The sequence below is a fragment of the Cyprinus carpio genome, chromosome B3, assembly GCF_018340385.1.
Source record: "Cyprinus carpio isolate SPL01 chromosome B3, ASM1834038v1, whole genome shotgun sequence".
NCBI classification, from domain to species: Eukaryota; Metazoa; Chordata; class Actinopteri; order Cypriniformes; family Cyprinidae; genus Cyprinus; species Cyprinus carpio.
The window spans coordinates 14863219-14882298 of record NC_056599.1 but is presented as its reverse complement, the minus strand read 5'-3'; the positions used below and the strand labels follow the sequence as shown (position 1 = coordinate 14882298).

Genomic DNA, 19080 nt, shown 5'->3' with positions numbered 1-19080 from the left:
TTTTTCTTTTTTTCAAAAATATTAAAAATTCCACTATTCCAACAGCGTAGAAATATTTAGCTGTTAATATAGATTTGTGTACGTAACTTTTCAAAGATGTTTTAAAACCTGTTTTTAAAGAATCTCTAGACGTCACGTTTGACTGTGTCTCCCGTTCCTGTCAGTTGCAGTGGACTCTAAAAAGTTCAGATTAGGTCCCTATGTCTGGTGCATATGGCTAATACATTGGACGTAACTTAAATGCACTAAAATGAACATTTTTTCTTAGTGCATGTCTTTGATCTCTCCCCCCCCCCCCCCCCCCAAAAAAACTAGTGGACAACTAAAGACTTATTGCATGTAAAATGTTTTGCATGCTCAGTTGGCTAACTGTAGAGCATTTAAAGAGTTGAGACAAAGGTCACCTGCAGCATCAAGCCTGTCTGACCATGCTCGCCATTTTGCGAGGCATGTGTACCCATGCGCATGCCGTTGACGTTTGGTTCCAGTGGTCCTAGTTATACGGGTTCTGTAATCTGCCAGTCACTTTCGCAGACACAGACCCTTCAGCCGGATGGATGACGGTACCATACCAGGGGGTACATCACCAACTGGTGCGCTAGCGCCCCCTTAGAACACCCACCGTCATCTTAGGACAGATGTTAATCAGACCAAAACATATCCTCTGTGTTTAATCTTGCCCAATTCCTCCTTCTGCCTCAGAGCAGGATTGCTCCCGACCCAGAGTGGCAAGGTAGGATTACACCAAAAATCATCATTGTACTGTTGTTGCTATTTAACAATACAGGGGGACAATGGTGCTACAATCACTGCTGTAATCAGTGGTTTTCTGTTCACTGCAGCGCCCTAGCAAAGGAATATCGTCAACAATAACGAGGGCCATTCCCAAACCCAGGTACCCTTTCTTGCTTTCACATGCTCTTAAATCCACGTTGAACGAGTGAACCGAACTGCAACCCCCCCCCCCCCCCCCCACCTCGAAAAAAATTACTCCTGTGTTCCAACTGCACAAGTCACGCCCTTCACCATTCCATTAAAAGCACCGAAAGAGACCACGTAAAAAACATGACCCTGAGGGACACCCTTCCAAATCACAACCTTTTAAAGCTACCCCCCTCTGATAAAAAAACCGAAACCAGATGTTCCCCAAAGGTCTCTATCCATTCTAAAAGGTTATCGAAACTACACCCTTTTTGTAAACGATTGTCATTTACCAGGTGCGGACATCATGCAATGGAGAATAAAATACTGCGGCTTCCATTTAACCTTTTTTTTTTTTGTCCTTTACCGAGCACAAAAAGTGGTATTTGCATCCCACATCCTCGTGTAGTCTGTTTTACGATATATAAAAGTTGTTTTGCGGGGGATTGGCTGTAGTGCTAAAATCCTGGATTTGAAACTATCTATTTCAACGATTTTGGGGGTAATTAAAAAAAAAAAAAAGACGTTCATGGTTTTTAGTTCTACTACACAAACTGACATCATCGAAACCTGAACAGTTATATGTTCTGAAATGGATGATCATTGTTGGATGCATCAATGCTGCAATTGTGTTGACCAGTTGCAATTTCACTGTCACTTCACGCAATCTGGTTAGGACACCGAATTTATCGTGGCATGTTTCATTTGATCACAGATGGAACCTTGCTTGCCATAGGAGAATATTTTTTTACTAACCCACGTTAGGAAAAAATAAAAGAGCCTGAAATGGGCTTATTCATTTATGAAGGTGTCAAGTGCGAAATGACATAAGCAACTTGAACGTAGGCTATGTGATTAGACAGGGGCACATTCACTTTTCTATCTTCCTACGCTTATTGGTGAAACTCTGCTTCACTAGGCAAACACAGCGCGCTAGTACGTTGCTGCTGGGTAACACTGAAGCATGAGACAAAATGAGTAATCAACGAAGTGCATGCTTTTTTTTTCTTTTCAGTCGTTCCCCTAATTTAATGCCCCCCCCCCCCCCCAAAACTTCCTTTTTCGGTTGAAGTGTAAATTCCAGGAATGTGACATGGATACAGCCGGGACAGTGATTCTATACCCGAATTAAGATAATTCGGATTTGTGTGGTACTGTCAGTTAATCTAATTGCATCGACACTTGGTATCTGTGGATCTCTCTCTCTCTCCCTTCTCGTCTCATCGATGTCGGCTATTCCAACATTTTTTTTTCTAACTCTGGCTGTTCTCGGTTCTTTGACTCACACCTTGTCCTCTTTCAAACCCTTTCATTTGCAGTTTGAAAAACATGTCTTCTTAAACCATCCTCCCGAACTGTTATCCCCTTTCTTGCTTTGCTTGTTTTCTGTGTCTCTGTCTCATTTCTTCCCCCACCAAAAACTTGCCCCCACCCGTCACTCCTTATAACTGCGCTGGGTGAACTTCTTGGTAAGTATGACATAAGCTACAAGCCACGATAAGGTCAGTTAGCGAGTCACAGCGCATCGATACCCAGTACAGGAGAACGAAAGGGGGCAGGAGGATCGACGTAACAGGTCAAACTAAATCCTTAATAACCTAGTGGGGGTGGGAGGTCTGTAGTGTAAACTAACGGTGAGAATTATAAAAGTTGCTGGTTTGTGTTTGTCACCGCAGGTCCGGTGGCCTGAGAACGGCGGGAAAAGAACCCCCCCCCACCAGCCCCCCCCCACGCGCGGAGAAGGGAACCCAGCGGATACGGTTAGTTTTCTGAGTTGGAAAAAAACAAAATGATGGAGACTCGTGGAATAAATAAACGTTATTAACAGTATCAGGCTTGCACGAGAAGTCAATTCCAGTTAAGAGTAATCAGTAAATGACCGTCAACTCGCCATAGAAAATACTGCCCACAGTAATTCGTGGCTATCACCTAACATGTTGGTACTTATAGTAAATTAAAACCGAGAGTACATTACTACCCATCCTTTGAGAAAAAGTCACAGTGCTAACCTTAATTTTACATATGCCGAGTTATGTTATGCATGAAAAAAAAAACTTTTGTTTTTTTTTTTTTAACATGAGAAGAAATGGAGGGAAATGGACGGCCTCAGTTGTTCCTGTAGCTGGATGGTAGTCAGGGCGCCTGGGCTGGGTGAGCAGAGTTGCCTGGTGGAGAATCAGCCTCCATGTCACCATGGGGATATGGGTCGTGTGTGGGGCCCAAGAAAACAATCCAATCATACTAGAGATAGCATGTTTAGATTTTAAAGTGACAATGCCCATTCGAAGGAGCTAATCAAAATTATTTTCCACTAAAATATGATTATTTATTGAGTCTAACAAGTATGTCTGAGGTTGGAAGGGCTATATGACAAAACAAAATATAAACAACCTTCATATGTTTCAAACCTTTAACTCTATTTAATATAATTGCTTGGCCATATTGATTGTCAAGTCGGGTGTCAAAAGTAAACACAATAATCATCTAATTTAATTTTTACAGTAAGCCTGTTTTGTTCTTTTTCACTAAAGGAGAGAAATAGACCTAATTTAAAGAATTTAAATTGACTAGGCTGTGTAACCATTTCGAGTAATACATAAGCATTTCCCTTTAGATTTGTTTATTGCTTTTAATAAATGCAAAGTGCCACGCAGGGCATGAGCATTTTTTAAGGTGACACAATCATTGTGAAAACCATTATTATGAAATGGGCGGAGTTGAAAGTAACTTTGGATGCCAAAATACATTAAGAAATGAAGTCTTTAATCACAAAGTCTAAACCTTTCAGAAAAACATTAATGGGGCAAATGAAAGTGTCTTAAAGTCATCACAATAAGAACTTGATTTATTTTATATTTACTCTACACCAACTGATTTGAGATCATTAAAAATATTGCCCACCATAACAGTTAGTTGGTATTTAGATTTTTTTCTTTTCCCCTTGGAGTGCTAGTAATAAGTGGCCCAGAATGTGGCAGTATCGGATTCCTTTGCTAATCAATTGACTCCAATTAATAAATAATGCTGCTCAAACCTTAGAGAAATCCTTTTCTGGGGCAAAGTAATTGGGGATTTCTTTTGGGGTAATTAACCAGTCGCCTCTCATAGGTCATCATCTACTCATTTTAGCTTAATTCAACATCCATTTCTTCTATCAACAGATTTTCGTTATTGAATGTTCTGATCGCGCATTTGCCAACTCTTTGATTAACTTGTTGATACTTATCCATTTTAAATGTACATAATATTAGGATTTAATGGTGTAATTTAGGAGCACAGCAGTCCGGAATGTTGCAAGTTGAAGAACCGTGTGAAATCCAAACACACACCCGAAGGAAATAGGTTCATGCTTATTTTTTCAGTTTGGGCGGGCACACACGGGAAATTGGGCTCCAGTTAGAAGAAGACAAAGCCCGAGCCAGGGCTCTGACCACAGAATATTTGATGGGTTCCTGTAAATGGAACAAGATATTGCGAGGGTTTTTGTGGCCCGTCGGGTCGCTACAGTATATCCTAGCATGACACGTGCCTGAAAGCCGGTCTTGTCATGGTGTTTTTTCTCTCATCGATCGTTATTTTCCATCTCAGAGATGGTTACCCGGTTTCTTACGAAGGTTGATGGCATTTCACAACCAAGGCACAAAAACTCTATATAGCTAGCCATAGGCTTTATGTCTGCGGTTGTTTCTTTTGGATTCCTCTAAACTCTAACCCCTTTCCTCTCAGTTGTCACTACGGTTTTTACGGAGCACAAAGCCAATTCGGAACAGGGAGAAACGGGATAAGTACCGTAGAAATGCTTGCCAGTACCATTTTGGTCGGTTATACCTTTTAGTGGAAAAAGTTCAGTGTCGTGATGCCATCTGGTATTACGCTGGTAAGCTGAAAGAACCAGGAACGGAGTGGGAATGTGCATAATAACTGTACATAAGATTTCATTTCGATTCCATGTTGACTTGTATATGACGGCCGCGTTTCACCTCCTTGCAGTTATAGGAACATTTTAATCCTCAAAGATAACACTGAGATTCCTTGTAACCACGAACATCTGGAAGCCCTTTCCCTCCATTTCCTTGACGAACACCTTTATTCTCCAGGATCCTGTACCTTCTCGCTGTTTGTCAGTACAACCCTCCAGTAAAAATCTCACTATTCCTTCCCGTTCAATAGGTTTTCACACTTGCGTGTTATGTCTTTCTCCATTTAACACCACTCACGGCATTCTCCTTTGTTTACCTGCCTTGTAGGCTTGTATTATACTCACTAATTTTACCCTACAATCACACTGCCGACCTCTGCCCCTGTTCCTGTGACAGTCCCGCAGGCGTCGGGATGGCCAATCTGCCGTCATGTAGCCCTGTGCTTTGAAGAACTCCTGTAGACGACACCTAAATCCACCAGCACCAACACCCATTGTTCCTTTGTTCTTTTATGGTTGCACTATTTCAAGACTCCAGACCCACTCCCCAGTGGTCTTTGTTAGGTTTCTGGACCATTATTTGTGAATAAGCTTGACTTGCTGCCTTATGTTCTGATCCCAATGCATCCTCGCTTACTGTAGTTGGCGGAGTGGCCCCCACTCTGGTGAATCACACACCTCCAGCTTAACTTGGCCTACTACCGTGCAAATCTCCTGGACTTTTCGCTAATATGTCATTAGGGAGATCCCAATGATATGGCATTTATGTTGGTCACTCACACTAGTGCTATTTTTCCTGCAGTTACAGTCATCACTTTCTGGTGTTTAAATTATATTTCCCTTGTATATTATCGGTTATCAAAAGGAGTCCATGCAATTGGAATGTGGTTGCGTGCAAGGGCGGCAGATTCCCACAAAACATTCTTTTGTTAGTAAAAAAGGGTGATTTTCTGTGTTCTGCATTGTATCAGTCCCTTACGAACCTTAATGCCGTTTGGACTACCCAATTAAAATCCCCACAAAAACATCTGGTCTTCCATAGTTTTCAACAAGTAGACATCAAAGCTTAACCCTGGCTTTCGCACACTAACCATCGTTTAACCATTCTCTTTGTAGTGGCAAAAACAAAAACCCCCCAAACATTGGTTATCGAGACTTTTACCCTAATACAACCATGGTTTACTTTTCAATGGGGGGGATTGGCGAATGAAACCCTTTTGGCCTGCCACACACAATATAAACAAAATTGGAAAACCACAATGGACCATTTTGCCTGCAAAATTTCAGTGAAAAAAAAAAAAAAAAAAAGGACCAACTTTTGCCAGGATATTTTTTTTGTAACCAGTTGAAAACCACCGCTGTAACGTACCCACGTAGAGTTATTTACTTAATCCACCGTAAACCACAACGGAAGGCAAACCAAACCTCTACACAAATAATTCCAAGCAGGTAAGCACAAACTTTGCACCATAGGGTTTTCAGGTTTGTGTCAGCATGGACACAAGCTTCCAGCACAAAGATATGTGTGGATCTCATAATGTTTTCCCCACTCTTGTGGCATGCCCTACACCCTCCACACCCCCTCCGCTAGCCTCTGTCCCACAGGTGATCCGTAAAGGCTGGCTAACCCTCCACATCTGCATTATGAAGGGGGGCTCCCCAAGGAGTCCTGGGTTCGTCCTGTCAGCCGAATCGCTGTCCCTGGTACAGGACGAGGGAGGTGAGATTCATCTGTTCTCATTTTTCTCGCTTACAGTCCTCCCCCTTTCTCTTGAACTTAAAACTGGTGCCACTCTAAGCTGGGCTTCTCGACTTCATTTGCAGTTTGAACTCTAGTGCAAACGTTAGCTCGTTTCCAAAGTTCCTGTGGGTGTGACTGGTTGAGTGTGGTGCGAGTACAACATCAAGGCCTTCTGGGTTTCATTCCCAGGGAGCACATACATTTATGAATGTGTACGTTAATGCATTTGGCAGATTGCTTTCATCCAAAGCATCTTCAATGTATAACGTCTCTCTGTATCCCCCCAAGAGAGATTGTTTCTATATCCTGTAAAATCCCCCCCGTCCAGCAGCGATGGTAGAGTCACTTTTTTTTTACTCGAGCCACGGGTGTGTGGTCCCTTGGCCAGCCTAACCAATGTGCGGACTACTGTTCAGCGGCAGCATGATGAAACAGGTAGTCTGAACACTGGGCAGGCGGGGGGGGGGAAAGAGGGCGGCTGGACCGCAGGTCACTGCCCCGAGGACGCCGGACGACTGCAGAGGAGAGTAGTCAACAGTTCAGACAGGACACATGATAAAGCGTCGATCTTACTTAGACCGCATGAACATGCTCAGCTCGCTTACCTATCTAAAATAACTATTAACTACTTTCGAAGTACACTTCAGGTCGTTTATGTAACATCAATGTTTGGATTCTTTTTCAAAGGGCAGCAAATTAACAAAATCCCTGCCACACTGTAATAACTATTAATGGTATTGCTAGTTTAATTTGTAAAGTATGATTTACGCGTACTTTGACTGTAAAACAGTACCAATTTAATCGTTATTTTCAATCAAATTCTAAAATAAAATCATAGTGACTCCAAACTTGGGGAGTTCCCGGAACACATAAGTATTTAAAACCAGGGGAACAATTAAAAGATGTGGACCTGCTAACGTTAAAATACTCCTCGAGGGGGAGACTAAACACTTGATAATTCTCATGAAAAGGAATGCTGCATGAACTGCTACAGTGGTCCTTCACCTTTGCTAACAGGGTCAAAAACTAGCCGTCGTTTGATTTGGGGGTGAAAGTGTCACATTTTTATTTGCCCTAATAATTTTACTTCCTAACTAGCTTTTTTGCTACCCCGAATCATGAAGGCCCACAACGGAACCACGTCATAAAGAGCTGGTCCGCATCACGCACCAAAGGTCATTATGCCTCTAAACATAACGATAAAAAACTCGGTTGAAAATCCCCCTTAACTGCCTATCCCAATGTTACTTATTGATAATGTGTTGACCATTAATAATTCCTTTTCACTGTAGCTATTTGGTATCCTGCCCACATGTTCCGCGCTATGCGTGGCAAAATGCAGATGCCCGGCCATCCTGCGTTTTCTTCACGGTGTATAAGGACACTTTTTGCCATCAGTGGATTTCGTTTTTTCGCATTTGGACCCTGTGGAGTTTTCGCTCTTGTTTTAAAAATTAATTAATCTTTACACCATTCGTGTATGATAACGCTGCGAACTGTCCCATTTCGCCGCGCCTTTTCACGTCCCGAGAACCGCGCACCTGGCAGAAAAGAGATAGCGGCGAGGAGCGGGCCGACACCAGTCGAACAGGTGACGCAATGGGGCGGCACCGTGTAACGTGGCAAGCGCACTGAACTGTTGCGCCCTCGATTGCCTGACTTTGGAATTTGCAGGAAATCGTACTGGGTTACTGGGGGGTTGTTGTGTGTGTATGTATAAGTGTGTGTGTGTGTGTGTGTGTGTGTGTGTGTGTGTGGGGGTGCTGAGGATGTGTTATCCTCGGAGTGATGTAACTGTTGGGGCCGGTAGCGTGTGCAGGGCACATAAAACGTTGTCCAAGAATGCTGCTTTCCAACTCCACAAAGAACGTATTGTTGGCCAGCATAAGTCCTCATCCAGACTCCTCCTCTTCTATTTCTTTTCTCTCTCTGTCTCACATCCCCCTCTCTGGCTTGGCAACCTGGTGGTCCTTCTTTAAAGGGACAGTTCACTTCAAAATGAAAATGCGGTCATTAAGTCGCTGACATGTGGTTCCAAACCCATATGATCGCAAAAGAGGATGTTTTAAAAAATCTCTAAGTAGCTTTTTTCTATACAGCCACTGTTATATATTGTATTTAGAATCTCTGATGCTGCAGCTTTTGTGTAACCACTGTGAAGTTGACTTATAAGATTGTGCAACTTTCACTCTCCCTCTCTCATCTCGCTCTACTAGGAAAAAGAGAAGAAATACATGCTTCCTCTGGACAACCTGAAGCTCAGAGACTGGAGAAAGGCTTCATGTCGCCACTAAGGGCATATTTTTTTGCAACATTCTTCAACAACTGAGACACACGGGTGGTGAAAGGTCAGGGCTGACTGCAAACTCTCTGTGTTTGTGTATTTTGGGTTTGGCGTTTTTGGCCGCTTCATGTGTTCGATCCTCCTCGCAGGAACGTGTATAAGGACTTGACGTCAGATCGAGCTGGCCTGTGATTCGCAGGAGGACATGGACAGCTGGAAGGCCTCTTTTATAGCCTCTTTTCTGGGGTTTGTCGTTTGTAATGTGAGGTATTAGTTTTTAGTTTTAAGTTTGGTAATGTGTAAAATATTCCGCATTCCATTACTGAGAGTTAAAAAAGTCCTACACATTTTAAGAATCTTTTGTCTCGATTTATTTTTGACTGTCACATGTTACACTACTAAAAAACTACTACCACGTCACTATACGCGCTCACCAAGAGTCTGTGTTTATTGCAAATAGCTAACTCCTCAAAAACAACTACTGGGTCGATATATCTATATAATATAGATTACATACACAGTACCGGTCACACAAAATTTGGAAACATTACTATTTTTAGAGGTTTTTGAAAGCCTAACGTCTCTTCTGCTCATTTCAACGCCTGCGTAGTTAGATTTGAGATCAAAAATATAGACCGAAAAACAGTAATATTGTGAAGCACGCGCTCTTATGTCCCAACTTACAAATAACTAGTTTTCTATTTGACGAGGTTACTTTAAAAAAATTATTATTCCTGTGATGCCGACGCGGCCTTTTGGAAGAGCACACTCATTACTCCAGCCTTACAATGCTGTCACATGTAGACAGCCCAGTCTATCACCAGCATCATCAATTTAGAAATCATTCTAATATTCTGATTTATTATGAGTGTTGGAAATCGTTTCTGCTGTCTAATATATTTGATGAATAAAAGGTTCAAAGAACTGCATTTATTCAAAAAAAAAAAAAAATTCTAATAATATATATTCTAATAATATATTTTCTTTACTATCACTTTTTAATCAATTTAACACTCCTTGCTGAATAAAAGTATTGATTTTTTATTTAAAAAAAAGAAAAAAAAAAATTACTGACCCAGTAGTGTATATTGTTTATTACAAAATATTATTATTTTAAAAAACATAGCTTCTTTTTTTTTTTTACTTTTTATTCATCAAAGTATCCTAAAAAAGTATCACATGTTCTGCTGAAAAAACATTAAGCAGCAGAACTGTTTCCAACTTTGATAATGAATCATCATATAGAATGATTTCTAAAGGATCATGTGATAATGATCCTAAAAATTCAGCTTTGCATCACAGAAATAAATGATAATTTAAGTATAATAAATGTAAAACAATTATTTTAAATTGTAATAATATATCACAATATTAAATTTTTTTCTGTATTTTTGATCAAATAAATGCAGGCTTGATGAGCAGAAGAAACTTCTTTCAAAAACATTAAAAATAGTAATGTTTCAAAACTTTTGACCTGTACTGTATATATATATACATACATACAGTAGTCAATATTTGAAGTGGATCATAACCTTTCATCAGAGCTGTCCTAAAACCAAAATGTGTTGTGATCCACTTTAAATGTTGACTACTATATATAAAACAAATAAATTTTGAATTCATATTTTGAAATTATTACAATTCTATTAGCTTGAATGTATTTTAAAATGTAATTTATTCCTGTTTGGCAATCATTTCTCAAGTCTTCAGTGTCACACGGTCGTGTTCCTTTTTTTCAGGATTCTTTGATGAATAGAACATTAAAAAGAACAGAATTTACTTGAAATATAATTTATTTAGCATTATAAATGTCTTTCATTTCACTTTTGATCAACTGAAGGGATCCTTGCTGAATAAAAATGTCTTTCTTTCAAAAACAACATTACTGGTACAAAACAGTAATATATGTTATGAAATGAATAGTAGTAGTACTAGTAGTGGCGGTGCGTCTAAGGCAAACATTGCTATTATTATCATAAATACTTGAGGTTGCTATGTTAACTATGTTATTACTAAGCAATCTGCATAAGCACCCAGCTCACACTGCAACATGTTAAAAACACCCAAAATACAGTAGCAGCTACTTAGCAACATGTAAAAAAAAAAAAAAAAATCTCTTAAATCATCTTAGTGACAACTTTTACACCGCTTTTACGTGGACAAATATCTCTTCTGTTTTCTGGTATCTAGTAAATAAATAAAAATGTTTTTTTTCCCACCGATGCGATCTTGGTTTGATGAGCAGTTGTTGTTTTAGAGGTTAACCCTCTGGGGTCTAAGGGGGTTTTGGGGGCCTGGAGAAGTTTTGACATCCCTTGACTTTTGTGCTTTTTTTCAGTTGCTTATAAACCTATACATGGCTAAAGTCTGAAAACACTATATTCAGTACAAACTGGGCTACAATAATATGTTAATAGCATGTATGTACATGATTGTGTTTTTGAACATAAAACAACGTTTGTGCATGCTTAGTAAAAAACTACAATTTTGAAGTCACTGAAATATGGTCATAAAACACATACAAAACATTTGTTCACAAGACTGTCAAAGATGGACCTTGTAGCCTAGAATTTTTGCTTCAAAATGATGTGAAATCATCTTGTTTACTCGCTCACAGAAAACAATAGATTGATTTAAATTTTCTAAGACACTTTTTGTTTCGAAAGGGCATATGCGAGTAGGCGTGGTTGACCGTGAATATTTGTGTGATTCACACCTGAGAAGACAAAGGCCCGCATAATGAGCTGCATAATGAACCTTTCAGCCAGGTGTGTGACTGAGAGAGAAGAGTTACAATAAAGAATGAATATATTTTTATTTTTGTAGTTTATTTAGAATATATTTAATTATCCCACAAAATAACTTGAGATTCACTTGCGAGTGCAGTTAAACAGTTTATTAGGAACAATCAAAGCTGACTTTCAAAGCTGAATTTTTAGCATCATTACTCCAGTCACACGATCCTTCAGAAATCCTTCTAATATTCTGATTTACTACTCAAAAAAATTATTATTATTATTATTATTATTATTATTATTATTATTATTATTGTTGAAAAGAGATGACTTTTTTTCAGGTTTACAGTATATATATATATATATATATATATATATATATATATATATATATATATATATATATATATATATATATATATATATATATTAATATTTATTTATTTATTTTTTTTTTTTTTTATTAATTGAACAGCATCGTTTGTAACATGATTATTGTATTTATCATCACTTGTGTGCTAAATAAGTTTTTATATATATATATATATATAATATATATATATATATATATATATATATATATATATATATATAATATATATATATATAATATATATATATACTGACTCCCAGCTTTTAAATGGTATAGTGTATATTGTTACACTTGGAGTAAGACTGGAGTAATAATGCTAAAAATTTAGCTTTGATCACAGGAATAAATTAAATTTTAAAATATATTCAAATAAAAGGCAGTTATTTTAAATAGTAAAAATATTTCACAATATTACTGCTTTAGCAATTGCAACTTTCTGTATTTTGGATCAAATAAATGCAGGCTTATGTGTCATGTTGAAATATATAAATGAACATCACATACCTGGCATTTCCAAAATGTATATTGTTTATGTGCTCTGAAGGACATACTTTTTTGAAGAGGCTTTGAAGAGATGGGAGTGTGTGCCTCGCTTGGTCTTAGCTGTGTTCCAGGTTCCTGAGTGGGCTGCTTGTTTGCATTGGCTCGCTTTGCAACAGGTTATTTATCTGAAATAAAAACAAAAAGTAAGCATGCTGTTTACGCAAATATTATACATTATTAAAAATATTGTTATGGTCACTGATACTAGTAGTAATTTATAGGGGAAAAAAGAACACAATTACCACATAGCACATTTATTGTCAGTGATATTTACAGCTTACTTGACACCCTCTTTTTTTTTTTTTTTACCTCAGACGACTGCAAACACCAATGACAGGGTATAACACATTCAAAATATTTACACCAGAGCAGATATTCAGGAACAGAAGCTTAGTTACATTCTTAAAAACACAAGCATGCTTTGTATTTGGGCCTATGCATTATATATAGTTCGTGAACAGAGAATAGCCTATCAAAGTAAAGTTTTGTTTAATCATTCTTACTGACATTAAGCTAGCAGCATTATAACTCATATTACTTTTATATCGTATTGCTGTATATATTATAGAACATTAAAAAAAAAAAAAAAAAAAAACTATTTACATTTAGTCAGGAATTATAGTTTGGAAAAAGTCTAACTAGTAAAATGTGTACAAGTTATATGAAAACTAATACAAATAGATTAATAATAAAAAAAGACTTACTCATGTTTATGATCTCTGCTGGGTCAAGCTGCTTCATTCTTCTTTCTGAGGTAATCCTAATCTTATTCCTCTCAGCAGCCTTATTGAGGTGAATTATGTCTTATTCCTCTCAGCGCGAAGCAAACAGTACCATTTAAAAAAAAGTAAAGTACAGTCTTGCTGCTTTGTTTGATGTGAAGTGGGCGTTTTACCCGCCACAAAGCTTCACGTAGATGATTGTAATATCAATAGCGCGCTCAGTGCGTGGGCATAGTCGCATTAGATATAATGAAGGGAGACGTGAAAGACTGGACATCGCGTTGTTTTCATGTTGATTACTTTTATCACAGAATATTTGTTTTTGATAAGACTTGCTCGGTTTAAAAGTAGACATGTCAAGCTTTCTATAGATATATCTTTCATGTCTCCGTGTTGAGTATTTGCTGAGTTACAGTTCATTTTAATTTCTAAATGAGGATCACGCAGAACCAAGGCGGCAGACAGTGCACTCTGTTTGTTTTCTTTATTTTATACTGTAAATGCACAAAGTTTTGTTGTTATGTGTGTATACAAATAAAAGTAGACCCTTTACAGATTCGATGATGTATTGCGCTCATCTGTACGATCAAAATTGAAAGTGTAATTTAAGTTCTTTTCGGTCTTATCAGGAGAATATGCCACAAAACACTTATCCGCATTAGTTGACTCCAGAGGGTTAAGAAAGGTATTACTTTTGATGAAAGATGAAAGAAAATATTTTTTCCACTAAGAATAGTATGCACTTGTCCATCCAGCACAATAAGACCAGGAACGTATTAAAGATACAGATCACTTTAGATGTTGTCTTTAAAATTCATGATCATTCCTAAACTCAAATGGTGGTTGTAAAGAAACTGGGATGTGTGTGTGTAGGTGGATTCAGATGAGGCTGCTCCAGCCGACACCTTCTCCATGGACCCTCAGCTGGAGAGGCAGGTGGAGACCATCCGTAACCTGGTAGACTCTTACATTGGTATCGTCAACAAGACCATCAGAGACCTCATGCCCAAGACTATCATGCACCTCATGATCAACAGCGTAAGTACACAAGTGCTCGTGTTTTAAGCAGTTCATCTCGAAACATATTAATTCTAACATATTGCAAACATCCTCACCTCTTCATTAATCTTTCTTTCCTGTTCGGACGTCTTTCTGTCCCCAGGCTAAAGACTTCATCCACTCAGAGCTGCTGGCGTACCTGTACTCTTCAGGAGATCAGAACAGTCTGATGGAGGAGTCTGCTGACCAGGCTCAGCGCAGAGACGAGATGCTGCGTATGTACCATGCCATAAAAGAGGCCCTCGGCATCATCGGTGACATCAGCACCAGCACTGTGTCCACTCCTGTGCCTCCGCCAGTCAACGATACCTGGATTCCAGAGACTAGGTCAGAAAATGAACAGCATGCTGCTGTCTGGGAAAGAGTTACATTCCCATTACTCTGGCTTTCTATGTTCAGAATGAATTGCCTATATACAGCATAGACTACTACTAAATAAAAATACAATTTTCTTTTTTAGGATACAATGGCCTAGGGCTGGGCGATAAATCAATAACGATAATTATAGCGCGATATACATTTCCTTGATAAATGATAACAAGATTTTGATAAATGTTTGATATAAAGTTTATGAGGCAAAGGCAGAAGGAAAGCGCTAGTCATTTGAAGTGCACCACTCGGACTGTTTAACCACTTTGTAATCTACAAATTGCCATCATTTACCATAGATTTACTGTAGTACCACTAACTGCACCATGATATTGTGTCGAAATTTAATTATATTATTAATTTAGACATGTTTTAAGTCTATTGAAGGAGGAGTAATGGAATTACAGTATTTTTTGTGATTAAGCAATAGCGTTTATGCATGTATACTAAATGTATTTAGACTACTGTTTTTCATGCAAATACCTACAGTAGAAGCCATATTACATTTTTACCGTGGTATTGAGGTGCTATGTTTGTGGTTTTAACTCTGATTATAATGATCTAAATGTATGCTACTATGGAAGACCAATGGTTTAAAAAAAATAAAAAAGTCAGAATAATTAAATTTCACTGTATAAAAATTAGATTGCTACAATTTTTACAGATTGATTTTGATGATAAATATATAAATCTACATCTGCATTGTAACTCAATGTACAGTACTATCAAAAGTGTAGAGACAAAGAGACAAAAAAAAAGTTAAATTATTAATATTATCAGGCAACACAAACCTGTTTCTTGATTTGAAACAATATTACTCAGAACAGGCAGAACTAAGATTTTTTTTCTTCTTCTCTTCTTTCCAGTTAACATATTTATTTTAAGAAAGAATGACTGGAAAAGTTTAAAGAATTCAAAAACAAAGTGTTTGTCATGTTCTGACCATAAAAAATAGTTATTAACCATCTGGTTTTTACCTGAAGAACTTCACCATGAGTATAGTGTAGTGTAGTATAGTGTAGTGTACCTACTAAAATTGTTTGTGTCCTTCATAACCTTTTAATACTATATTTCTTCTTTTCCTGCCCTCTGTAGCCCCACCCCCCAGCACAGACCACCTATATCAGCCCCGCCCCCCAGCAGGCCTCCTGCAGTGAGAGGTCCAACACCAGGCCCGCCCCTTCTTAACCCCACCCCCTCCTTTGCAGCTCCGCCCATTCCCTCTCGCCCAGGCCAAGATCCTTTCAGTGCGCCCCCCCAGATCCCCTCCCGCCCCGGCCGCATCCCTCCGGGCATCCCCAGGTAAGACACTTAACCGTCTGCCACCTCCATGTAGAAGTGTATTCTTACTGTGTTGTGTGAGAACGAGCGTCTTGTGTCTGAAGCTCAGAGGACTGAGGAAAATACAGTTTGAAAAAGGTTTGACTGTTGTACTGTTTCTTCGGCTCTTATTCTTCTCTCACTAGATAATGCATGCAGATATTTTTTTTTCTTCTGTCACATACTAAACAAGTTTTTCTTCATTTACTTCTCAGCATTTTCTTTCTAATCCTTCCAGTAATATCATTTTCCTGTTTTGATCTCCTCTCATCTCTTCATTTCTTCTTATTCTCGTTTCTACTAATTTAGCCTCATATGTTCTCATCTCTCCTCATCACTTCTTTTCTCACCTCTTTTCTAGTCAAATTTTTTATCTATTTTTTTTTTTTTCTTAAATCTTATTGTGCTTTCTCATCTGGTATTTTCTTATCTCTTCCTGTTTGCCTGGTTTCTTTTAATGACATCTTGTTTCTTTTCTTCTTGCCTCTTCTTCTCTTTTCTCATTTACTTTTGTCTTGTCTCTTCCTGTCTTTTCTTATCTTGATTTATCACATTTTGTCTCTTTTCTAGCCTTCTCTTCTGCTTTTGTGTCCTCATCTAGCCACTTCTTGTCTCACAGTCTCACCTAACGTCTCGTCATTTAACTTGTAATTTATCTCATTTCATCTCTTCCTGTCTCATTTCTTCAAATTTTGTTATCTAGCCTCCTCTTCTGTTCTTGTCTATTCTCATTTAGCCTCTTCTCGCCTGCTCCTCACCTCTTCTCTTTTTAAATCTCATGTAGTCTCATCTCTCCTCATCTTGTCTTTTCTCATCTCTTTTTATCTAGCCTCATCTAGTTCTGTTCTTCCTCGTCTTTTGTCTTGTCTCATCTCATATTGTCTCATCTTGTCTCTTTTCATCTCTTCTAGTCTCATCTAGTCACCTCTTCTTGCCTAATCACTTCTCCTTTTGACTTTTCTCTTCTCATCTAGTCTCATCCGCTCTCATCTCTCCTCAACTCTTCTTTTCTCATCTAGTCTCAACTCTAATGTTGTCTTATCTAGTCTTATTTCCTCATCTTTTGTCTCTTTTCAGCTCTTCTAGTCTCATCTAGTCACCTTTTCTTGTCTCATCTTTTCTCTTTGACGTCTCATTTCTATTCTCATTTCCTCTAAGGTCGTCTCATCTAGTCCTTTTATTATCTTTTTGTCTTTTCTCATTTCTTCTCATCTCAGGTAGATCTCTTTTCATCTCATCTACTCATCTCTTCTTGCCTCATCTCTTCTTGTGTCTTTTCTCATTTCTTCTCATCTAGTCCCATCTCTCATGTGGTCTTATATCTAGTCTGAATCCTCATCTCAATAAGTCCTGTCTATTCCTCATGTTTTGTCTCGCCATCTTGTCTTATCTCATCTAGTCTCATCAATTCTTGTCTAGTCCCATCTTGTCTGTTTTCATCCCTTCTAGTCTCACCTAGTCACCTCTTCTTGCCTCATCTATTCTCCTTTTGTCTTTTCTCATCTCATCTAGTCACGTCTTCTCTCACGTAGTCTCATGTAGTCTTGTCTCTCCTCTCATCTTGTCTCTTTTCGTCTCTTCTGGTCTCATCTCATCTCCATCTACTTTATCGCTTCTCCTTCATCATTTCCCTGTGGTTGTGGGTATGTCTCACCTTTGTTTCTCACTATTTTCTCCTCCTACAGCAGAATGAAGACCCCCTGGCGCTCCCAACCGGCCCACCATTATCCGCCCTGCTGAGCCCTCCCTGCTAGACTAGCCACCATAGTCTGACAGAAAGAAAGAGAGAGAGAGAGGAAGGGCTGGAGAACTGCACTGAAACACGTGCACATGTGTCTACACATACAGCCTGACAAATAGACCTAAATAATCCACTCAAACTGTCCTCTGATCAGCGCTGCTAATTACATCCTTACATTTAAAGCCCAGAGGTCTAAATTAAGCACATAAATATTCAAATAAAATGATTATTGTTGTTATTATGTTGTTCAAATGTAGAGTGAACTAAAGGGTGTAGTGGCCTCCAACTTTCAGTCATTTCATCACTCACATAGGTCAGTTGACCACCAGGGGGTATCCTACTCAACTTGTGTAGACCAACCAACATTACCTCCTCTCTGACTAGTGGTTTAATGTGGGATAAGATGTATACAAGCACTGTGCAAGCTAGTTGCTGTTAAACTAGCCTGTCTTCTTCCTGTTCTTGGGTAACTTAAGGGTGGTTGAAGACTCTTTCTTGTTATAGACACACTTCTTCATGTGTTTTTTGTTTTCATTCTGTGTTTTCTTGACTCTCTAACTTGATATGCTGAAATAAGACACCATGACCGTTGTTGTTATTGCTATGTGGGATTGATTTTGATCTGATTTCTTTGTTTTTCATGTCCGATTGGCCGTTTAAGTTTGATATCCTTCAAAACGGCACTTTTAAGTACCAAGCGACTGTTAATTATGACTCAATAGCAGCTAACCGAATCAGAGAAAAGCGAACATACAAGTTCACAACAAGTCTAAAAACTAGATGTTGACACTCATATTTGGAGTTGACAAGCAACATCCTCTTTCTGTTGTGTCGGGAAATTCGGTTATTGAAAAGCACTTCTTGTTCTCGAGTGATGGGAATTTCTTAGATAGTCAGAAGAGAAGCTGCGGTTTGTATACAAATTTCTGTATTGATCTGTTTATACAAATAACAATGTGTATATGAACATAATCCTGGAAAGCACGGTAACTACTTGCAACGGGCCGACCCATCAGAGCTCAGAGCTCGGGTAACATCCAACTCCAAATCTCGCTTAGCGTTCTGATCATTGTAACTTCAATGAATCTGCAAGGCGCTTTTATTTTCGCATTCAGGGATAGTGAGGGTCAGGGGGAGGGTTTGTAAGTGGGACAGAAAAACATCAGGGCGCTACAGGAAGTGGGAATGCACTCAAACACAGGGTTGCTGAACATGGTACATGCAGGTGTATTTGGGGTCTGGGGGCGTTTGCTTTATGGAACCAGTCCACTCTTGCTTGCAAAGACACAGGGAACTTTCTGAACGCAAAAAACAGTGAATCTTTAATGTAGAGATCATAGTAATGTACTAACA

General features: G+C 38.6%; 1 pseudogene; it reads left to right on the top strand.

Moving 5' to 3' along the window:
- LOC122133849 overlaps window positions 1–18855 on the top strand; it is a 41480-nt pseudogene extending 22625 nt beyond the window's left edge.
- The last annotated feature ends 225 nt before the right edge of the window (window positions 18856–19080 follow it).